At 41.2% G+C, this 25,258-nt stretch overlaps 1 protein-coding gene across 17 annotated transcripts in view; it reads right to left on the reverse strand.

The window, feature by feature from the left end:
- Positions 1-25,258, reverse strand: part of LOC141982806 (poly(rC)-binding protein 3-like) — a 714,223-nt gene that overhangs the window by 188,468 nt on the left and 500,497 nt on the right. The window contains exon 1 of one of the 17 annotated variants that reach the window (XM_074945183.1): positions 18,366-18,846. The exons of the other annotated variants lie outside the window; for them this stretch is intronic. The gene's annotated coding sequence lies outside the window, so the exon portion shown is untranslated. Of the gene's footprint in view, positions 1-18,365; positions 18,847-25,258 lie in introns of those variants that run through there. 17 annotated transcript variants of the gene reach the window in all.

Raw genomic sequence — 25,258 nt, forward strand, 5'->3', positions numbered from 1 at the left:
CTTGCATAATTATTACATATTCCCAGATTAAAAATCACAATTTTAAAGAAGAGATTTATTTTAATGAATATAGCTAAATCGGTCCCTTTTATGGATAAGACTTATAAAAGAAAGAAAGATTGTCACAGGCAACTGTTACTCTATTCAAGACTGCGGACACAAAAGCTAGTCTCATGAAATGAACTACAAAGGCAGTTTTGTTTGTTTCTGCAGCTACTGTCTAACCATCTAAAATATATCCTAATAGATAGCTCTCAATTAAAAAAAGCATATGAGTGCACACAATTTTCTGCTTGCTGAGGGTTCATGAACAAGGCTGCTTTTCTCAACGTACTGAAGATTAGACAGATTATCAGCCATGTTTCCTTTTGCAAACGAGGTTTGTGAAGTTTTAGAGTTTCTACCTCTCTAGCCATCTGAGATAATATGATTGCAACATAAAACATGCCGGACCAAATTCATCACTACTCTAACTCTGTTGGCACCAGGGAAGAATTTGGCTCATTGACTGTAGAAAGTATTTGCAGGTCAGACCTGATCTTACACTTAGCATATTAAACATTCTCAAAATAGAGAAAGAAGCAGGTTTTATCCCAGGAAATCTCCATCTTTTATTTCATTGTACATCTGACATACATTATACTGTAAACAAATAAATTACATACAGTGGAATAACAATAAACGGACACGTTTAGTCTACTGATCTGTAAGATAAAATAATTGCCCTCCTGCTCCCCTCTTAGTGCACTGGAGCAAGTGGAGCATTTATAGAGCTCTGCTCCATGGTCTGCAAGGGGGGGGTGCAGACTCCTGTATACACTCTGCAAATCCTACCCCCTATAGTATAACCTTACTGCTTCTGCCACAGTAACACTCTTTGTGGCTATGGAGGATGGAGCAGGATTTTGCCCCACAAGCAGTGTTTCGCTATAACTGAGTCCCCTGTAAATGAGTTCTATTTTACTTGATTAAAAATATGTTTAGATTAAGACTTTAATCCTCACTCTGTGCTACAGAGCACTGCAGATATTTTCATTAGTCTTTTCTTTCCTATGGATTGAGAGATGCAGCTGAAAACAAGGTTTCTTTGGAGAGACACAGGCCAAAGGAAACAATTCAGAAGATGCATTAGCAAGATGGAGGGGGCACATCTGCTCGCTCCCTGCTCATTTTTATATTTTTATTGTTTATTTGCTTCTCAAACAAGATAAAACAAGGAGGGCTGATTCTGCTCCAACTCAGAATTCACAACTGCCATGTTATGGGTTGCTAACAATTTGAAATCTAATCCATTTCAAGAAAAAATCATTTCAAATACTTCACCTGCTCAGAATCCCTGTGTTTTACAACATTTTCCGGAATTTTTTAAAAATTTTGTTCTCTTTCCTGTTGCTGTGAGAAAGTCTACTGTTTGTGAGTCTCTCTCTTAATGATGATAAAGGGGAAAACAGAGAAACTGATACACAGAGTGTTGTACATTTGACAAAATAAACACAAAGGAAAAAAAATTTCTCTCTGTCTTTCAGCTATGGTAATCCTGCATGTTAGTTGTAACAAGAGTAGGTAAATATGTATGGACAGAGTGTGAGTTTTAAGTTGACATGGTCTTACATAAAATGGCTGTGGAATTGTGTCAAATGTGGTAAGCAAATAACTAAAATAAGAAGCATCAAATATTTCAGCAGAGTATTTACTATCTGAGAATCACTAGTAAATTCAGAAAGACCACTAGGGTTATTGGACTTCTACTATGTACTGTTTGAAATATAAGTATTTAAAATAAAAAGAGCCAGACCTTTGGTAGCCGTTTTGAAATCAACTTTTTAGAGCTTTTGCAAGAATCAGTTATTTATTTTTAATGTAAACTTGCACATTTAGGTCCTAGTCCTCCACAGAATTAAAGGTGGACTGAACTTTCCGCACGATGGGCCTGATTCAGCACTATTGCAGTTAAGGGGAGTTGAACATTTACTGCAGTTAGAGTTAGATCAAATCCTGTGAGTCATGGGCCCACTGGTAGTGCATAAAGTTGAGCAGGTAGGACTGTAAATCTTGCAGAATCAGGGTCTTAGAGTACTGGGCAACGGAAGATTCCAAAATGAAATATATGTATCACTTTCAGTAGCATTTACGTGTTTCACTGTGACATTAAGTTACACCTAGAGAGTCAACTCTTCAAGGTAGGGATATGTCTTATTTACTAATTTGTCCAGTGCCCGGCACATTGAGGGTGCTTAGGGTTGCCAACTTTCTAATCGCACAAAACCTAACACCCTAGCCCTGCCCCTTCCCTGAGGCCGCTCACCCCGCTCACCACATTCCCCCTCCCTCGGTGGCTCGCTCTTCCCCACTCACTTTCACTGGGGTAGGGCAGGGATGGGGATGTGTGAGAGAGTGAGGGCTCTAACTGGGGTGTGGGCTCAGGGGTGGGGCCAGAAATGAGGGGTTCAGTGTGCGGCAGGCGGCTCCAGACTGGGGCAGGGAGTTGGGGTACGGGCTCTGGCTGGGGATGAGGGGTTTGGAGTGCAGGAGGGGGCTCCAGGCTGGGGGTTGGGGCCGAGGGATTCAGAGTGCAGGAGGGGGCTGCGGTTTGAGGCAGGGGGTTGGGGTGTGGGAGTCGGTGAGGGCTCTGCACTGGGGCTGGTGATGAGGGGTTTGGGTGCAGGAGGGGGCTCCAGGCTGGGGCTGAGGGATTCGGAGTGTGGGAGGGGGGCTGTGGGTTGAGGTAGGGAGTTGGGGTGCAGGAGGGGGTAACGGCTCTGGGCTGGGGGTGTGGGCTCCGGGCTGGGGCTTAGGGTTGGGGCACGGGCTTACCTCAGGCAGCTCCCAGTCAACGGTGCAGTGGGGCTAAGGTAGACTCTGTGCCTGTCCTGGCGCTGCGCTGTGCCCCGGAAGCGGCCAGCAGATCCGGCTCCTAGGTGGGTGGGGGGGGAGGAGGCTCTGCACGCTGCTCTCGCTCACAGGCACTGCCCTCCCAGCTCCCAATGGCTGTGTTCCCAACCATTGGGAGTGAAGAGCTGGTGCTTGGGGCGGGGGCAGTATGCGGAACCCCGTGGCTCCCCTGCCTAGGAGCTGGACCTGTTGGCCATTTACGGGGCGCAGTGCAGTGCCAGGACAGGTAGGGACTAGCCTGCCTTAGTCCCGCAGCACCGTCGACCGGACTTTTAACAGCCCAGTTGGTGGTGCTGACTGGAGCCGCCAGGGTCCCTTTTTGATCGGGTGTTCCGGTCAAAAACCGGACACCTGGCAACTCTAAGGGTGCTATGGGAAATGTTGAATAAAAGCTGTCCCTAACTATTTATCCCAAACCATTTTCTGTATCATTGAGACTCCCCCTAATCCCCTCTAATTCTCCTTTCCCACTATCTCCCCTATCTCCTCTCTTTGGAAAATCCACATAGAAATACATCAAAAGGCAACTGGCCTGATTCTGTACCCACTCACACCAGCTTTACGGTGGAGTTACTTCTGACTTACACTCGTTTGAGATCAGAAGAGCCTTTACTGCTGCTCCCACAAACAGCACTGGTTTGTCTATCATGTTGCTGCACTTATGTGCAAGGCTCCATGTTTGTCACGGAGGTCATGGATTCCGTGACTTTCTGTGACCTCCGTGACTTCTGCAGCAGCTGCTGTGCCTGGCCTGGCCTAAGCAGCTCAGGCAGCCCCTGGGCCAGATGCAAGGGTTGCTGCTGGGGCAGTCTCGGTCCCCCCCTTCTACCCTCCAGCAGCAGGAGTTTGGGTGTGGGGGGGCTCCCCAGAAGGGCAAGAGGAACTCTCCTCCCTCAGCTCCGGGCAGCCTCTGCCGGCAGGCACCGCCCCCACAGCTTCCATTGGCCACAGTTCCCAGCCAATGGGAGCTGCAGAACAGGGGCTTGGGGTGGAGTGGAGGCAGCATGGGGAGCTCAGGAGCAGGGTTGGGAGCCTGCCCCAGCTCCACTCCCCAAGCACCCGCAACGCCCCCCTCCTTGGCCGTCCCCCCTGAGCTCCTGCCACAAGTTTTAGACAGGGGTATATAGTAAGTCATGGACAGGTCACTCACGGGCCGTGAATTTTTGTTTACTGCCTGTGACTTTTACTAAAAATACCCATGACTAAAACATAGCCTTACTGATGTGTAGATCAAACTCAGTAAAAGGATTAGATGGTCCTCCTGTTGGGATTTTGGACTAAAGATGGCGAAGGAGCAATGTCCATCAGGGAGCCAATAGGCAGGGAAAGTACCAGGCAGCACTGTAAATGGGACAATATTCGCCTGTTCTTTGCAAGTAAATTGGTGTTACTGGCAACTGACCTTTAGGTGAAAATATTGACTGCAGTGGAGTAATATTACTTGTTAGTTATCCATTTGCAGTACTACTACCCCTACACATTTTGGTGAGAGGCATCCATTGTTTTATTTCTCATGCTATTACAACACTGATAGCATAGCCACACATAGTCTGATCGCATAGCCAATGAATCACTCCAGCAAATAATGAAGAAATATGTTTTGATAAAAATTGATAATTGCTATAGAGAAAATGAAACAAAACATCAATCTGAAAACTCCCCTGACATAAATAGAAAACAGAGCTGTTCCTGTTGAAACTCCCACCGGACTTATTCACTAGAAACAAGTTCTCAGAAAGAAGACATAAAAGAAGTGCAAATAAAAGACATAAAAGAAGCCAAAGCAAATTCATTTTCTTTAAAATTTACGCAAATATGTGTGGAAATTTTATTTTTAAGGCATCTGCCCAGCTCCAATAAATAAAAGTGTGTAAGAACATTAATGTAGTATAATCATGAATAATTTGCTTCAGTAAGATGACAGTCATGGTTTAAAATCACAGTGAAGGGAAGTTTCCAGTGAAGTATTTCAAACTGTTAAGAATTAATGCGTCTTTGAAATCAATACAGACAAATAAGGATTTTTTAAAATCTACTAAGTCCTCCACAAAATAATCCAAATATAAAAAAAACATGTGTCTAAAACATCTGAATTACATTAGTGGCAGAGGGAATAGAAAGGAAATGCACTTTAGTTGCATCTGTAATCTTTTATGCTCATCTAATATCCTCTGAAGGTATTATTTAGACAATATATTTCTCTATCTGGCAAGCTCAGTCATATTCCCATAGAGTGCATCAGATTTTAATGCATTTTTAACTATGCTGTTAGAGGCATACAGAACTAAAATGTAGGTGACATTTTATTAGTAGCTGTAGGCAAACCCAGATCTGGCTACTTTATTATTTATCTCCCTGTACATATATGATCTGGTGCTTTTAACTTTATTGACTAATATTATGCACCAGAGAGAGGATCTTTGCTGCATACTCCTCATGAAGGGAAAACAGAAAGGTCACAAGGTAAAAGAAAACTCCATTTTCATCGTAGCTTTAATGTACTGCTCCTAAGGGAATTCCAGTTGCTTTAGAAAGGTTTAGATATATATGGGTGGGCCTCTGTTGCTCCTGAGCCCACTAAAAGCCTATCCATCTGTGCACAATGCAATGTAATAAAGGCACAGTAAAAAGGATAGCTTTAGCTTGTGTACATTATCTAAGTAAAAGCAAGTCTGTCCTGCAGTTTATTACCATGTCTATAATTACTTTACTTGCCCCCCCCATCCCTAAAATAAGGTTAATTTTTTAACGTTAAGTGTGGAAGGCATAAAAATGTTACATTGCAGCATGATATTCTTTCCGATAATAAATGGGATTTTCTGCTACAATGAATGGGGGAACCTGAAAAGGTTTTATTGGGACAAGACAAAAGGTCAAAATCTAAATCTCATAGTACGAATCTCAAGTCCCAACAAGTTAGGGATAAATGGAATAACCAAAACTGGCACACATGTAAACAAACAAAAAATATTCGACCCATCCCCCTCTGAGATATAAACTGGCAGAGAGCAGTTATATATAAAATTTCCTCATACAATTGGATATCATTAAATAAGAGATAAAATTATAAATATCTCTCAGTAACTTAAAGGAAGAAACCCGTAACTCAATATTGTAGTTTTCTCAACATCCTAGGCTACAAAAACACCTTTGAATACGGAAATCCAAAGTGAAGGTTCCTCTTGGAATGCTAGTGTCCCTGAGTGGTGTCAGAGTGGAGATGGAACCTAAGGTGCAGGAGCCTTTACTGTCTGAACGAAAACACCTACCTCTGTAGGTCCTGGCTCACAGACTCAAAGGCTGTAGCAGGCTCATCAACTGTTGTGGCCTAGCCACCACAGAAGACGACAAAGCACCACACTGAGTGGGCATGGCTTACATTGTTGATAGATTCATAGAATAAGGCCAGAAAGGACCACTGTGATCACCTACTCTGCCCACAAGCCATAGACCTTTCCTGAAATATTTCCTAGAGCGTTTTCTTTTAGATAAACACCCAATCTGGATTAAAAGATTTTCAGTGAAGGAGAACCCACCAGAATCCTTGGAAAGATATTCCAATGCTTCACTGCTAAAAATTTGCACCTTATTTCCAGTCTGAATTTGTTTAGCTTCAGCCATAGGATCTTGTTATAACTTTGTCTGCTAGACTGAAGAAATTCCACTCCCTCCCCTCCTGTGAGCACTGGGAAGGCACCTCTGGCCCCCACCCCCAGAACACCTGCCTGGGAATGGGCGGGTGCGGGGGGGGGGAAGGTGAAGAGCCCCTGGATTTCCTTCCCCAACCTGGAAGTGGGGGAGAGGACCATGTTACAGCTTCCTTCCCCCCAGTGCTGGGAAAGGGAGAAGAATCCCAAAAGGAGCAGAAGTGAGGCGGGGGAGGGGGAAAGGGTGAACTAATGAGGGATGCGGGGGCTGAACTGATATGGAACTGGGGGGGGCAGGATTGATTTGCAGGTTGGGGCAGAATTAGTTGCTGGGCAGGGGATGTCCAGACGTGGCGGACAGAGCTCCTGCAGCAGGGTCAAAATCACCTTACCCCATTAACTTGGGAGCAAGGAGAATGCTAACTGTCTGACTCATACATTGAGGATGAGGGGAGGCAGTTCAAAAGGTACATCTGAAAACACAACATGATCTCTTTTTTGAAAATCTCATGATTTTGGAGCCAAACTCATGATTTTTGATCTCTTGAGGTTGGCAATACTGAGGCTGAGATCAAGACACCCCGTATCTTAGTTTTTTGATATGCTAAACAGATTGAGTGCCTTAAGAAAGCTAACATCAGAAATATGGAAATTTGCTGTTAAAGCCACCTAAACAACCTGACCTCTGCCCTGCATCACCCTGTCACCAAACAAACACACGTACTTAAGGTATCAGTGACTCTGAAAAATGAAAAATGATCTAACTCCCTTACTCTTTGCACTGCTGCTATGAACATCTCCTTTTGTCAGAACATATTAGCTATTGTCGGAGATCATGTTAATTGTGCACAGTCTCACACTTCCTAGATGTTGAATTCAATTCTTATAAAGTATACTGTCCAGAATGACTTATCTAAATCCCTGATCATAGGAAAATAAATGTAACTTTTTCTGCTACTGCATTTGATGAACTTTTCATAACTGCTACAAACACACGGTTACTCACTTTTTCTAATGCTTTTTTCTTTCTTTTGAGTGATTTCATTGTACTTAACCATATAAAAATAGCTTTATTTCCTTCACTCAAAGCTTTGCTTTTCCTTGGTATCATTTATAGTAAGTCACATTTGTGTCTCTCTAATAATCTAATACATGTTCATAAAAACTATTTTTCTGCTAGTCTCTATTAGAAAATACTGGATAATATTAATCATGATTTACTGTCCCTTTGGTCATTAACTTAAGCCCTGATAGTAGAATGCCCCCTCTGGCCTTAGCAGGTCAGGGAGTGCGGGAGGGGAGGGATGGAGTATTGATTTAATAGGTAGGGGGTTGACCATTCCATCAGATCCTGGTAGGAAGGAAGGTAACCCACTGGCACCTGGGTCCTCCTTTTCTTCTAGTCTCCCTCCCATGTAGGGATTATGTATGGGGTGGGGCTGGGGCCAATTCAGGGATGTGAGGGAGCCAATTGGCTCCAACAAACACACCTCCCCATCCCCAACCACCTCCCAGCAGTCATTCTTGATTCTGAAAGCTGCCCAGCCCTATAGGTGGTATAGCTATCAGAGTTGAGTCTCTGGGCTTGCTGTGAGTCTGACCAGATCACCTTCTGTGGTCAGGAAGGAATTTTTTTCCTTGGAAAAAGATCGGCAAGTTGCCCAGTGGGTTTATTATAATTTTTTTTTGTTCTTCTTTCTTCACAGCATCCTGGAGGACTGGTAAGTGGGCATATGGATGAGAGAGAGTGCCAGAAAAGGTGGGGGAGGAGAGGTAATAAACATAAAAAATATTGTTGCAACTTGTGGCTGGTGTCCAGTGCAGGTAGCAGACTTCCAGGGCCAGCTCCTGGGGAAACCCTGAGCAGGTGATCGTGCATGTGTGTGTGCGTGTGAGAGAAAGACTTAAATCTCCACAGCTGCCACTCATCTATACCCTCATTCCCCCTCATGGATCAGTAGTGGGAGTTTGCTACCAGGGTCCCCTCTCATTCCTTGGTTGTATGATATGAGGTCTTTTAACCCTGCATTGGACCTAATTAATGCCTGGCAGATTGGAGGGGGGGGGCGGGGTTTCAGCCATCCCTTCTTCATATTAAAATTAATAGAGTTGCAGCCTGCCACTTTAAATCCATTCACATGTCTCCTGTGTATCCTGATCAATTCCCTATCCTTTACAAACTACTGCAGCCATTCGTTTTGTGAAGACCAAATACAATAGATCTACATTTTTAAAAGCAGACCAATGATCGGAGTTAATCAAGTTTTCTGTGTTTCAAGGTGGATGGAGTCAACTGATGGCTTTTGAAAAGTTACCTATAAATAGGGCTGTGCCAATAGATCATTTTTCAGTTCACAGGCCATTTAATAAATAATAAAATAAATAAATTAAATAATTCAGTGTCATCTAATTTTTTTGAAATGTTTGGCAAATTGAAAAGTCAAAACAAATTTCATTTGGGTTGAACAAAATGTTCCCCAACCCCCATCCCCATGTGGCCCTGCACCCCCACTCCCATTCAGTCCATCCCTCCACTAGCCTTTCTGAATCCCAGTCTGTGACCACCTTCCCAGCAGCCCCATGTGCCCCACTCTGTCTGTCTTGCCCATATGTGAATCCTCACCTGGCCCTGCGGGCAGAGCACTGTGAGGAATGCAGCCTCTGCTCTCTCCCTATTGCCTGTCACAGCTGGTGAGTGGCTTCCCTCTGGCACCACAGCAGCCCCTGGTGGGCAAAAGGCATAACTGCAGTGCATCTCTGGCAGAATCTATTTTCTACAGAGAAAAAAAAATCTGCAGGGGATATGAATTCTGTGCATGCACAGTGGCACAGAATTTCCCCAGGAGTACCAGTAATACTGAGTTAACTGCTGCTTTTCTCTCAGAATGCATAGGTAAATCGGATCTAGAAACTATGGCTTTCCACCAAGCAGATTTTCAGTGCAATGCATGTTCAATGAAGTGAGTGTGTTGGGAATTTGTGTGCCTTCAATACAGTAAGTGTGGATTTATCCTTAGGGAAAAGTCCAATAGAATTTAATAGGGATTGAAACAATAAAAGTTTCACAGAAATTCATCTAAATTCTACAGAAATTATTCTAAAAACCTATAGAATTTAATATCCTTTCTTATGTTTTTTTGAATCTTACTACAGCTGATGCATAGTTCTATATCTAGGGCCCTACCAAATTCTCTGTCCATTTTGGTCAATTTCATGGTCCTAGGATTTAAAAAAATCGTAAATTTAATTATTTCAGCTATTTAAATCTGAAATTTCTCAGAGCTGTAATTGTAGGCATCCTGACCCAAAAAGGAGTTGTTGGGAGGTCGCGGTATTGCTACTTTTACTTCTGCGCTGCTGCTGCTAGTGGTGCTGCCTTCAGAGCTGGGCAGCTGGAGAGTGGCAGCTGCAGGCTGGGAGCCCAGCTCTGAAGGCAGAGCCACTTCCTGCAGCAGCGCAGAAGTAAGGATGGCATGGTCTGGTATGGCCACCCTTACTTCTGTGCTGCTGGTGGTGGGGAACTGCTTTCAGAGCTGGGCGCCTGGCCAACAGCCACCACTCTCCAGTGACCAGCTGCCCAGCTCGGAAGGCAGCACAGAAGTAAGGGTAGTAATACGGCGCACCCCCCTCCCCCCCCAAAAAAAATAACCTTGTGACCTGCCCTGCAACTCCCTTTTGGGTCAGGACCCTCAACTTCAGAAACGCTGGTCTCCCCCATGAAATCTGTATAGTATAGGGTTAAAGCACATAAAAGTCCAGATTTCACAGTCGGAGACCAGATTTCACGATCCATGATGCATTTTTCATAGCTGTGAATTTGGTAGGGCTCTCTCTCTGTTTGAATATAGAATGATTCAAAATACCTACAGAATTATTTTCTACTAAATTCTATAGGACTCTTCCATAAGGGTAGGCACACGATTCACATCAATGTTAAATTAAATACAAGGTCTTAACCTGAAATCAGACAAAATTAGTTGCTTTTAACAGCCTATGGACCATGTGCTACCAACAGATCCACACTGCAATTTGATCTTTTTAGATGGGATTCCCCAGGCCCTCAAAAGTTCCTCCAACAGGCACAGATTCCCATATACACAGGTCTTCTATGTAGGCACTGGCAGTCTCAGAAAAGTGTGTTTTTCTTCAAGGAACATGGAGTTATGTACACAAAACACTAATTAGCAGTGAAGACACAGTAGGAAATAGGAGACTGTAGAGCCACATTTTTTAGCACGTGGCATGCCAACAGCTTAATTTGTGCTCTTGAGCTTCCACAGATATGTAGTCAGCACTGATTTATCTGGCTCTATACCATTCTATATACATCACTTACAGCTAAATCAGAGATCAAAATGCAGAATCTAGCATTTCAATACATCAGGCGGATTTCTGACTCTACTTGAAGGCCTTTGGGCCCTAAGCCAGTGACTGGGTGACAGGTACATTGGCATAAATGTATATGTGATAATGTGTATTATATGGTAATATCGGACATGCTATTTAAAGGAAATAGAATAATTTTTCTTCGAATATCACTCTGAAATATCAGAGGATGAGAACCACCTCAAAATATGACGGATCTTAGAGTCTCTTACTTAGTCTTTACTCTGACAAATTCCACTGCATTTCATGGGACTCAGCCTGAGGAAAGACCGAGTCGTAATAAACTGAGTAAGAACCTCACAATTCAGCCTAAGGTGAATATAAGTAGAAAATTAATTTGTAGTTAAAGTTCAAAATTTTGGGAAAAGAGTATCATTTTCTGCACATTTTCAAAAATGCAATGTGTAAATAAAGACATGAAGTGGAATTTATGCAGTCAAAATGTAACATGGAGGAGTGGTAATGGAGTATTTTGTGGCATGTGGCATACACGAGTGAAGTGAATGGCACATTGTATACCTACTGCTTGGCTCTGACATACCACTGGTGAGCAGTGTCTTAACAGTTTTAGGTGGCATGCCTATTCTGAAAAGCAGGTGAGGGACAGGGATTTTCACTTCACTAAAATAGATGCCATAAAATACTGAGTCATCTACCTCATGATTTTAAAATACATGGTTAAATTTGGAGTCATCCGACTTATCTGATGTTGCAAACACTGATGGGGGCATTGGACTGCTGTATGAGAACAGTTTCTCAGATTTTTTTTTAAATTTTTTAAACAGTTCACAAGTATACAATATGTGCTGCCCATATATTTATATTGACATAGACAGCCTGTCCATTATCTACACTGGATCCATAGTTATCAAAAGTAAATATTGTCAGGACAACACACCCTGCAACAATCTTTGGAGTTCATTGGAACCCTGCTCTTTCATCAGAATTTAAGTGCTTAACTAATAATTGCTACTCTTATTCTGAACCAAAATCAGAGATCTAAACACCTTGAAAATCGGAGAATCAAAACCTGGATCTCAGTTTCACATTTGCTCTTACCTCTACCAACCAAAATCCCAAACCCATATGCCAGCAGAGTTGGAGGTTAAAGGGTCTGTTACCTCAGGCACAAGGAGCAAAGTATGTATTTCTTAATCTAGTTTATTTTAATTTCACATTGAGGAAAGCTACAAACAAATAAAAATAAAAGCAATTAGCCTCCTTAATCAGCTTAATCAAACATAGTCAGCTCTTACTGGAGCTGGGGTGGCTGGCTTGCAGTGCTGAGCTCAACCCGGCATGACAATTATTGATCAGAGGGGCTGTGAGTTTAAAAAGGTTTGTGTCTTTTTTAAATATTATCGTTCTTTATTACGCTTTGTTGCTTTTCTATATCCATGTTCAGTGTTCCAGTGTAGGCAAAACTTCCATTATAACTTCCTGGCTAGGCGTTGACACCCGCCCATAGCCATTCTAATGAGATCCTAGACACATACGAAGTTTTTGCAATCTGAATGACAGCCACAAAAAGTTTCATGTTTATTGAAGGCCTGACTCTATCCTCTTAATAAGGTTTCAATGGTGGATAGATTTTGCACTGGCCTCAAATGGTGTGGATAGTATCCAAAGGGAGTAAGGGTGGCAGGACTGGGCCCTGAATATGTTGGTAAAAACAGCTTTTTCAGGGCTTGATTGTGCAAATTGCACAAAGGCTAAACGAGTGCTATGGAGACACACTGCTCCAAAGGGAGCACCAGAAGGCATCCTGCCTTTGGGTAATGAAGCTTATTCCCTTCATGTGATGTCTCTGCTCCCTGTAGAGTGCTGTGTGCCATTTTGCCAAGTTTGCATTATATACCTGTTCTCTCTTGGCTGAAGGGGATGCATATTCTGCTGGGCCCTTATATGGGCTGTGCTGTCGGTGATGGCTCCTTGCAGTCTCTACCACACTGTATCACTCAGCGAAATCCTGAATTTAGCATGAATGGCCAGTCCTTCTTGCTGCCAACAAACAGATCTATGACTCTTTCCATTTCAAAGTTGATAAAACCTTTAGGGAGTACTCTCACTGTCCTGTACACACTTCTGAAACCCTACTTGCTTCACACGTACGTGGGGTTCGCTGTGCAGTACTGGGGAGCCAATGTAGTTATGACATAGCAGAGCAATTGAAAAAAAATCCATGCCTTCATTTGAGTATCAATAAAGTCATGCCATTTTTTAAGCTCAGGCCATCTCAAAGTTTCAAATTTTTGAAATATTTTTGAGCTGATAAACCACATTTTTCTTACAAACTGTCAAAATTTCATAATTTTTCAACTAGCTCAAATGCAAATTTTATTGAGAGGTGCTGAGAGAACATTCTCAAAGGCCTGCATACATGACAGGACCTAGGAGTAACCACCACGAGACTACCTAAGCAGAGAAGATGTTCTCAAGACAAGCAGGTACACAGTGTCTCTACTCTGAAGCCTGCCAATAGCTTGTGGTATGGTCAAATCCTATGGTCCTTGCCTACTACTTCCTCAGGGACATGTCTATTGAAGTCAGTGCACCCAGTCTTGGTAGTTTTACTTGGTCTTTAGTCAGATAAAACTCCCAGGGCTGGCTGAGAAGTCCAGTCCAAACCTCTGAGGGGGTAGATATAGAAGGAAAGTTCAGCAGAATCTAAATGTCCTCTCTAGCCTTGGGAAAAAGTCTGATTTCAGTTGGAGTTTTGCCCAATAGGGACAGAGTGAACAAATACCTAAATTGGCCCATTAGGAACAAAATTATTCAGCAACATTTTCTTTTAAATTTAAATAAAAGCTTTTTATCTTTAAAAACAGGCCCCAATGTACTTATTACACTGATTTATAAAACTGGCCACTCTATAAGGAGGATTTGGGGGAGTTGAACCCAAATCAAAATGCCTAAGAATATGTATGGAAATGTTTGACAGAACATAGAGTTTCAGAGTCCAGGTTAATACAGTTCAGGCCATTCATATTGTAGAGATCATGATTCTGTTTGGCAGGAAGTTTGCATTATATTAAAGTGTGAATTAATTGACCTAAACATGATTTTTTGTGGCTGAATCAAACATTTCTTACTGATGGGGTTTCATATGTGATGTCTCTGAGTATTTTCATAGTCTTATAGGCAGTGTCTAGGTGCTTAAACACATTATAGTTTTTTTCCCTTCAGCCAAGGGTTCTGGAACTAGGGGTGCTCGGAGTGGGGGCAGCACCCCCTGGCTTGAAGTGGTTTCATCCTATACAAGATTTACAATTTTGCTCAGTGGCTTTCAGAACCCCCCACACTATAAAAATTCTACCAACGCCACTGCCCTCAGTTAAAGGTTAACGTTAATAAATAAAACAAAACACAAAACAAAACAAGCCCTCATACTAGATGGATGTCTGTTACAAAGTATTTCTGCTGAATTTTAATCCAAAAAAGCTGGATTTAGTGCTGGTATTTTTTAATTAAAATCCCCATCACTCAGCTCCTTTTTTGTCCTATGGAATATCTATCAATCAGGAAGAATTACAGCAGGATGTACCACTTGGCAGGAGGCCATTCTGTCCCCTCCACCAATCCTGCCACAAACTTTTTTCTTCTCCCCCACCCACCATTCATTAACTAAATGTACTGAATAAACCTGAACATCTCAACTAAATCCTATTGACCCTGGATTTGCTGCTTAATGCTAAAACCCAAGTGACCCATATTTCTCCTGTTGATACTTCTATCACTGACGGCAGCCAGCACAGAAAAATATCCCAGTTACATTAAAATATTTAAGGAACAAGATTTACAGAACTCATTATTCAATCTTTCTGCTACTGTTCATGAACTTTACATAAGCTCTTGCTTCTTGTGTGGATTCATTCTTTCCTTTGGTGCTTCATAAGCAACAAAGTGCATCTGTTGCTTAGCAAATTGAAGTGGCAAAATGCAGTTATTAATATGATAGATTTGGATTTAAAAAACAACATTGTCTTAAAAATTCTGTGCAACTATATTTCTGTGCATTCTACATGTTCCTGCCAGAAAGAGTTATTAGAATTTACAGAAAAATATAATTACAGAAATACTTTATTTTCATAGGAACTCACAATGAATTTGCAACACTAAAAACCGCTATTTCAGTTTATTTTTAGACTTCACCGTGGTTTGTAATTAGTGCAATTGCTGTCTTTCGATGTTTATAATCATTTGCTTTGCTGCTTCCATATACGTAGCAGAGACCTCTGAAGGTTATTCGGAATCTCACGCCTCCTCATTGCGGAACCCACCCCATGCACCCACCTTGTAACTGTTACATCTGATCTGCCTCCGCCTCCGCTGCCAATGCCTCCCTCTGCCCTTGATAACAAGCATCCTGATGCTCACTTCCCAGCTCTGGATCCTTTATGCAATAATCGTCCAAAAAGAACCCATAGCTGACTTCCCTCCCAGCTATAGAAACCTCCCACAATAGCACTCAACAGCCCTTCATCCTGACCACCCTTAATTGCCAAAAGCTGTCATTACCCCTCACTCTGACTAGCACTCAAGCTTCCTCCTGCAACTTCTCACCAGTGCATGCTCTAATATCCCTGGCCTAATATCCCTCCCCTTTCTCCCAGCTTCTGAAGACCCTCTTCTCCAAGCAAGTGTCCCATGCACCCACAGCCACTTGGCCCCAGCCATATTCCCTGGTACTTTTGGAAGCCTCCCACACTGTATACAGGTGTCTTCTCTTCCACGATACGTGCAGCATGGAAGAAGCGTGCTGTCATCTTTCCCTGCCATAAGAGTCTGGTCCTTAGTAAAGATGGAGGGCCCGATTCACTCTTGCGCTGCACCAAGTACAAAGTGAGGGCAACTTGGGTACAAATTACTACCATTCAGATATAGTAACTTTTTGTACCTAATTTTCAAGGATATAAATGACTACACATTTGTGCAGGGTAACAGAATATGTCTCATAATTTGCAGGGGACACTGACAAAGCGTTCAAAACTTTATCTGTATATTATTCAACGAATAAGCCAGTGTTGTGAAATTTCGTACTAAAAAAATACCAGCCAAATCAGTTCTAATTAATGTCAAACACAAATCCCCTCACAAAGGCCTAATCGTAAACGGAATTCTGAATAGCATGGGCCACATCCTGAAGCCCTGACTCATTTATAACTCAAATCCTTCTTCAGACAAACCTTTGTGGGCATAAGAACTGAGTAAAAAGGATCTAGCCCTATGGCAATTAATAATGCACTAAAATTAAAAATTATAAACTACCTGAAAGAAAATCAAATCTAGCATTCAGGGTATGGAACAGACATTAAGCACTAAGAATATTACCAAAATGACTACTGTGAGGCCGTTTTAAAATAATGATGCTTTCTTATGCTACTGTTTTTCTTGCTAATATCACTAGCAGTGCACTTGCTGGGGTTTTAGCTTCTTTAAAGTACAGAAAAAATATGTTCATTCACTTAAGAATAAACATTTAATATAGTCACATCTCATTGCATTATCACCACATACAGTATGCCAAGTGTTAAAATACAGTTCTTGAGGGAACTACCAGCTATTGATTTTAACATTATGAAAAAGTTCATAAAGTGATGAATAAGAGGCCAGCAATTATAAGGAACAGTATTGGTCCAGACAAGAAATACATCCACCTGAATACTTATTTTATGACATATTTGTGGATTGGGATGATAAATATACAGGGGATCTTCTTTCATAGTGCACAAGCGATATCAACTTGTATAACTGCTATCAATATTCTTCATGTACCTTTACTAAAGATGTGTCGTTACTCCTCAACATATTTTCATGTTTTTCTCTGACTAGATTTTTTTTTAATACAACAGCTGCATCACTAAAAGTTTTTTTAAAAATAAACGGCAAGTATCTATCAGAACTATCCATAAACCCTTTATTAAGCGCTTGCCCACCTTTGGTATGGCTGGTTCTTAGAATCCATTTTGAATAATCCAGTGACAGTGCTGGAACTTTGCACCAGACACGGAGAAAAGCAGTGGACAAATGGATTACCAGTTACTTGACTCCATTTTTCACTATCGTTTCACTTCTAAAAACTTCATATAAAGAAGGAAATAAGTGAAATAGCTGGGTCTGACAAAGGGATAATTTTGTAATAACACAATTCATATTTCTTTTTTAAATTTGAAGGCACGCATGCACAGTGATTGAAATAATTTCCTGCTGTGACTTGACTTTGTTGAACGTAATTTTACACGAGATCATGTGGCTATTAAATATTCAGTTCATACATATTGTAAAAAATGATCATCAGGAAAGAGATCAAATAAACTATCTTCAGAAATACAAACATAACAGAAATCATATGGATATATTTAAACGTAACAGGACTGTTTAAATATACAGCATTAAAAATAATTCAGATCTTCAAGATGCTTATATGAAATTATATAACAGATGTGTCACATGAATTTAAATGTAGTTAGCCTTAACTGTACAGTTTTTCCATCCTAAAAATAATAGTTTGACTTTTAAAAAATCCAGAGACCTACGATGATTTTATTACCATTATTATAACATTTTTGTTAATTTGCTGAATACTACTGAATTTTCCTTAAGTAAAATAAATATGATGTAAGAAGTTGTACTTTTTCTTTATTTCTCTTGTCCAATGTACAGCATTAGACTATACACTTGTTTACTTAAGTTCATTCATTAGTAAGGTAAAAAAACCCCAAGACTTTGGAATGAAATATTAAATATGTTCATGTAACTTCAAATGATGAAACCTCCCTACGTGAGAAAATATTACAATTCACTTGATTTTTTACTGTAATGCCAGTTTACAATATGTCAAAAACTTCTTAGCCTCTGCCTTTCTAATCATTCCACTACAGCTCGTGGTTTTCATAGCGAATAGCTTGCTCTTGCCTTTCCCCGTTTCACATTAAACTTACAGCAAACTATTATCGGAGGCGGGGGGGGGGGGGCTCTAAATGGTGTTACAGCATTTAAATTCTCAAGCTGCAGACTCAGGCTGAGTTACTCACCAAAATGAAGCACACATATTTCCAATGACAATCCCTAATACGTATTTTAATGTAGCACACTTGTCCAGATGATAAGCCACACATATAAAAACATCTCCATTCAAATCACTTTTCAAGCAACTTGTTAGTTTAAATCTTTTAAAGATTTGCCCATTGTTAGGCTGCCCTAGCCATCGGATGTCACCAGTAATAGTCAGCTAGATAAACAAAACTCTGATCAGAATCATAATGCATATGGGACAGCAAATAGAGCAAGCTGAGTTTCAGTCTTCAAGCTTCAAAGAAACGTGTCCTTCAATTGCAATCTAACTCCTGAAAATAACATACCATTTCTAATACTAAAGATTTTCAGCTAAAACCCTCTACATCATCTGAACAAATAAATCTGACTGGTAGAAGTACTGACCTGCTGAGCCGCTCTCAAAGCCCGCACTTCAAATGCAAAGCTCAGCCACAGTGTCCGAACAATTTCCTTCTGCACAGTTATAGTGAGTGTGGTCCCTCTATTTGTCTTCTGATTCCAAGGGTGGACAGATGGCCGGGAGCCCTGAGCCCTACTGGAATGAGGCAAAGCTTTGCTTATTTTTTTTTTTCTTTTTTTCCCCTCCCTCTCCTCTCCCCTGGTTTAGCCCTTGGCAGATAAGCCAGAGTCAGGCACAGTGAGCTCACCACACCCCTCCACCAATCATTTCAATTAGTGCCACATGAGAGGAGCTTCTGCCCAAAATCTGCTTAAGAAAGGGCCAGAGGGCAGGGCAATCTCCTTTGCTCAACAATGACCAGAAGCTGCTATAAATATCCAAACAAAAGCACTGTCAAGGCCAGGAATGTCACATTCTAATGTGATAAAATTGTAAAGACTCTCTCAGTGTACAGCAGGAGTACAGAGAAATAAATGAGACAGAGATTAAAAACAAAATCCACCCAAGCATAGGACATATGAACATGCTATCGAAGTTGTACATTTCTAGTTATAGATTGCTATGCCTCCATTAGTTTTCTTGTGTAGGTACTATATAACTCACTCAGTAAATCATGTGTGAAAGCTGGTAACTAATATGTATAGGTATCAGAGCACATGTCCACCAGATAACTGACTTAGGGTAGCAAGTCTGATCATCTGTGGCCCCGTCTTCCACAGTTGCAGTTGGTTATGTCATGTCAAAAATGACACGTTTTCCATAGCTTGAACATATTAATATGAGATTCACTTCCATAAAGTTATTACTGTGCTAATAAACTACATGCACTGTTGTATGTTTGCTCCCAGGATCAGGACCTGAGTCTCATCCCACTTACACCACTTTTACACCAGTGTAACTCTACTGACTTCACTGCCACACTAGAGCTACACCGGTGTATGTGAGATCAGATTCTGGCCTTTGGTTTTGAACTATATTGCTGGATAATGAGACTTAAAACTAAATTACAGATTACAAAAAAGGATTTAGCAAAGTGGCTCACTATACAGTGACCAGATCTAAAGCATGTACATTACTTTGCAAACATCCAGTTCCCATTGCGGCTGGTGACAGCTGCTTGCTACAAGTTGCTGGGCAATGCTTGCTGTGGGGAGGGGAGGAGTTTCAATTGCATTCCACTGCTTGTAAACCCAGCAGTCTCTGAAGGATAGCAATTTCCAGCCTGTTGATGGTAGGATGACAATAGCTAGGTTAATGTGAGGGGAAGTGTGCCATAACAATTCCCTATTTCCTACCACAGACACTCCTAAATGTAAAGGAGGACTTGTGGCATCTTAGAGACTAACCAATTTATTTGAGCATAAGCTTTTGTGAGCTACAGCTCACTTCATCGGATGCATGAGCTGTAGCTCGCGAAAGCTTATGCTCAAACAAATTGGTTAGTCTCTAAGATGCCACAAGTCCTCCTTTTCTTTTTGCGAATACAGACTAACACGGCTGCTACTCAGACTCCTAAATGTGAAAAATGTTTAAAGGGTGATCAGGTGGGTGATCTATTTATCTCTCTTCTCCATCTATCACGTCAGTGTATTCATACACCTGTGCACAGTATGTCATTCTATAATTTACACACACTAACATAACGCCCTTGCATGATACTAGAGCAGGGATAAAAACCATTTGAAAAGGTTCCTGAATTGCTGTGGTAAACTACTGTGCACCAAATTTCTGTCGAAAACAATGGAAAACTTTTTATTCCCAGGTACTACATTGCACATAGTTGCATGTACTTCCACAATGAAAAGTGCTTCTTTTTATTAAAATGCTTAATATGCGGGTCTGAGATGGTTTACTTGTTATGGTTATCATCCAAGATGGATGTCTTAGTTCTTTTTTTAAAAAATAGACTCAAAGGGCTTATCTAAACAGTGGCAGTAGTGCACTCTACAGGGGTATGATCTCTAAAGTGTGTTGCACATTAGTTGGTCCGTGAAGACCCTGCTGGTGTGCTTTAACATAGTGTCATTTGAAACAGTACTACGCTACACTCATTAGGGAACCATTAGTATGCACCAGCAAGGGTCTGGTGTATTTCTCCACCATGTAGACAAGCCATAAGAAATTGGGGCTAGTGCACTGAGCATAGTCATAGATGCTGACTCTGTGGGTGTTCTGGGGCTGGAGTGAGGGTGAGGCCTGGGGGAGGGGGCAGAGCAGGGGCGGGGGAGGCAGCGTGGGGCAGGGCCTTGGGCAGAGCGGGGTGAAACACCCTTTGGGAAAAATAGAAGTCAGAGCCTATGTGCATAGTGATGGATGAACTTTTTGGTTTAATTCAAGAAATACATCTAAAACGCTTAAGTTTTAGATAAATCTTATACAAAATCCTTTGACCCAGAGGGAGGAATTGGTAGTGAGTCTGAAGGTGAAAGGCAATTTGGGTGACAGTGACCATGAAATAATAGATTTCATGATTCTAAGGAAAGGAAAGGAGTGAGAGCAAAGAATAAGGACAATGTACTTCAAAAAAGCAGACTTGACAAACTCAGAGAACTGGTAGGGAAGTCCTCTGGGAAGAAAGTAGTTCAGGAAAGTTGCCAGTTCCTCACAGAAACAATATTAAAAGGCACAACTACAAACTATTCCAAATGTAAAAGGAAAGAGGAAGAATAGTAAGAGGCCAATATGGCTCCATCACGAGCTCTTTAATTACCTGAAAATGAAAAAGGAATCCTACAAAAAGTGGAAACATGATCAAATTGATAAAGAGTACAAAACAACAGCACAAGTATGTAGGGTCAAAATAAGAAAGGCTAAGGCACTGTGAGTTACACCTAGCAAGGGACATAAAAGGCAATAAGAAGAGGTTCTTTAAATACATTAGGAGCAAGAGAAAGACAAAGGAAAGCATAGGTCCTCTACTTAGAGGGGAAGGAGAGCTAATAACTAATGACATCAAGAAAGCTAGGATGCTTAATGCCTATTTTGCTTCGGTCTTCACTAAAAAGGTTTCAGAGTGGTAGCCGTGTTAGTCTGTATCAGCAGAATGAACGAGGTGTACTTGTGGCACCTTAGAGACTAACAAATTTATTTTATAAATAAATTTATAAAGAAATTTGTTAGTCTCTAAGGTGCCACAAGTACTCCTTGTTCATTCTACTAAAAAGGTTAATGATGACCAGATACTCAACACAATTAACATTAACAACAGGGAAGGAATGCAAGCCAAAATAGGGAAACAACAGGTTAAAGAATATTTAGATAAATTAGATGCATTAAGGAACTAACTGAACTAATCTCGGAGCCATTCGCAATTATCTTTGAGAACTCCCAGAGGACGGGAGAGGTCCCAGAAGACTGGAAACGGGCAAACATAGTACCTACCTTTAAAAAGGGAAACAAGGAGAACCAGGGAATTATAGACCAGTTAGCCTAACTTCAATTCCTGGAAAGATACTGAAGCAAATTATTAATCAATCAATTTGTAAGCACCTGGAGGATAATAGGATTATAAGGAATAATCAGCATGGATTTGTCAAGAACAAATCATGTCAAACCAACTTAATTTCCTTCTTTAATAGGATTACTGACCTAGTGGATGGGGGAAGCAGTAGACATGATATACCTTGATTTTAGTAAGGCTTTGACAAGAGTTCCGCATGACACACTCATAAGCAAATTACGGAAATGTGGTCTGGATTAAATTATAATAAAGTGGGTGCACAACTGGTTGAAAGATTGTACTCAGAGTAGTTATCAACGGTTTACCAATGCTGGCACATGATGGCATATATCACATTGGTAGATGCGCAGGTGAACGAGCCCCTGATGGCATGGCTAATGTGATTAGGTCCTGTGATGGTGTCAATTGAATAAATATATGGACAGAGTTGGCATTGGGCTTTGTTGCAAGGATAGGTTCCTGGGTTAGTGTTTTTGTTGTGTGGATGCTGGAGAGTATTTGCTTCAGGTTGGGGGGCTGTCTGTAAGTGAGGACTGTTCTGTCTCCCAAGATCTGTGAGAGTGAGGGATCATTTTTCAGGATAGGTTGTAGATCTTTGATGATGCGCTGGAAAGGTTTTAGTTGGGGGCTGAAGGTGACAGCTAGTGGCGTTCTGTTATTTTCTTTGTTGGGCCTGTCCTGTAGTAGGTGAATTCTGGGCACTCTTCTGGCTCTGTCAATCTGTTTTTTCACTTCAGCAGGTGGGTATTGTAGTTGTAAGAATGCTTGATAGAGATCTTGTAGGTGTTTGTCTCTGTCTGAGGGATTGGAGCAAATGTGGTTGTATCTTAGAGCTTGGCTGTGGACAATGGATCGTGTGGTGTGTCCTGGATGGAAGCTGGAGGCATGTAGGTAATTATAGTGGTCAGTATGTTTCTGGTATAGGGTGGTGTTTATTTGACCGTCGCTTATTGGCACAGTAGTGTCCAGGAAATGGACCGCTTGTGTGGATTGGTCTAGGCTGACGTTGATGGTGGGATGGAAACTGTTGAAATCATGGTGGAATCATGTTGAAATCACAGCAGCCATGCCATCAGGGGCTCATTCACCTGCACATCTACCAATGTGATATATGCCATCATGTGCCAGCAATGCCCCTCTGCCATGTACATTGGCCAAACCGGACAGTCTCTATGCAAAAGAATAAATGGACACAAATCTGACATCAGGAATCATAACATTCAAAAACCGGTAGGAGAACACTTCAACCTCTCTGGCCACTCAGTAACAGATTTAAAGGTGGCAATTTTGCAACAGAAAAGCTTCAAAAACAGACTCCAACGAGAAACTGCTGAGCTTGAATTAATATGCAAACTATAGATACCATTAACTTGGGTTTGAATAGAGACTGGGAGCGGTTGGGTCATTACACATATTGAATCTATTTCCCCATGTTAAGTATCCTCACACCTTTTTGTCAACTGTCTAAATGGGCCATCTTGATTATCACTACAAAAGTTTCTTTTCTCCTGCTGATAATAGCTCATCTTAATTAATTAGCCTCTTACTCCACCTTATCATACTCTCTCTCTCTATATATATATATATCATCTTACTATATGTTCCATTCTATGCATCTGATGAAGTGAGCTGTAGCCTACTAAAGCTTATGCTCAAATAAATTTGCTAGTCTCTAAGGTGCCACAAGTACTCCTGTTCTTTTTGCGGATACAGACTGACATGGCTGCTACTCTGAAACCTACAAAATGGTGAATAACTGGTGAATAACTAGGTAATAGTACTGCTGAAAAGGATCCAGGGGTGAGAGTGGACCAGAAACTGAGTAGGAGTGGTCGATGTGATGCAGCTGCAAAAAAGGCTAATATGATTCTGGGGTGTATTAACAGTAGTGTTGTATATAATCAGACACAGGAGGTAACTATTCTATTTGTTGCTGGTGAGGTGTCAGCTGGAGTACTGTGTCCAATTCTGGGCACCGCACTTTAGGAAAGATGTGGACAAATTGGAAAGAGTCCAGAGGACAGCAACAAAAATGACCTATGAGGAAAGGTTAAAAACTGGGCATATTTAGTTTTTAGAAAAGACGACTGAAGAGGACCCGACAACAGTCTTCTAATATGTTAAGGGCTGTTATAAAGAGAATGGTGATCCATTGCCTTATATGCCTACTGAAGGTAGGACAAGAAGTAATGGGCTTAACCTTCAGTAAGGGAGATTTAGTTTAGATATTAGGAAAAACTTTCTAACTATAAGGGTAGTTAAACTCTGGAATAGGCTTCCAAGGGAAGTCATGGAGTCCCCTTCATTGGAAGCTTTTAAAAACAAGTTGGACAAACATCGGTCAGGGAAGGTCTAGGTTTACTTGGCCCTGCCACAGCACAGGGGGCTGGACTTGACATCTTGAGGTCCCTTCCAGCCCTATATTTCTATGAGAAAATCATGGGACAATCTTGTAAGGACAGAGTTGCTTGCCAGATTTCCAGTTTTGGCAAGGTTGGAAAACCGTTGTCATTTGTTTAATGAAGGCTCACGCAGAAGCATAACAATAAAATCAATAAAAACAGTGCAATGTAAGTATCTTTGGGCCAAGTCCTAAAGTCCTTACCCAGGCAAAACTCTTGCCTAGTTACTAAGAACCGAACAAAAGCTTCATACAAGTAAAAAACCTTTACTCCAGTGGTAACTGGTGAACAATTTTAAATAATGAATTTAAAACAATGATCTATCTAGAGAGCTGCACAGTTTTGAACACAACTAGCTTGGTAAGAGGACAGCAAGAAGTCCAATATAAATATTAATCTAACTGAGTGAAATAGACTCAGACAACAGTGACATGCCTGGTATAAAACTTTAGATGGACAGACAGAACAAAGACATGACAATTAAAAAAGGTTACTAATTTTTTTTCCAACTTCCAAAGCAGGTTCCTTCTCAAACTAATTGTCAGTTAGACCTTACTGTTTTACACAATGCTTCTCCCATCCATTTTTGCAAACTATGGATAAAAGTGATCGAGGAATCTTTCTACATCCTTCAAAGGATGCTAAAAATACACAGTGAGGAAAACTGCACCTATGGAAATGTGTATCAGCATGGTACAAATACTCTCGTTAGTAAGCTTGAATGTACTCAAGACATTGTGCTTTATGGACCCAACTGCAGGACGGGTAGATGAATCTGACAAAGACATCATTGACGTAAATCACATACTCCTCAGAAATATCCCCAAAAGGAGCTTTTTATAGGAAAGCTACTGTTCAGTGTGCTGTACATCTACATTTTAAAAATGTTGATAAAAATCTGCTGCCAATAAAGTAGTGGCTGGATTTCCTGTTTTATATATAGTTATTGCTATTATTCCCTGAGAGCTCCTCTGTTTAACTCATGACCCTGATCGCAACTTGGAATAGATTTATT

The sequence above is a fragment of the Natator depressus genome, chromosome 2, assembly GCF_965152275.1.
Source record: "Natator depressus isolate rNatDep1 chromosome 2, rNatDep2.hap1, whole genome shotgun sequence".
Lineage (NCBI taxonomy): Eukaryota > Metazoa > Chordata > Testudines > Cheloniidae > Natator > Natator depressus.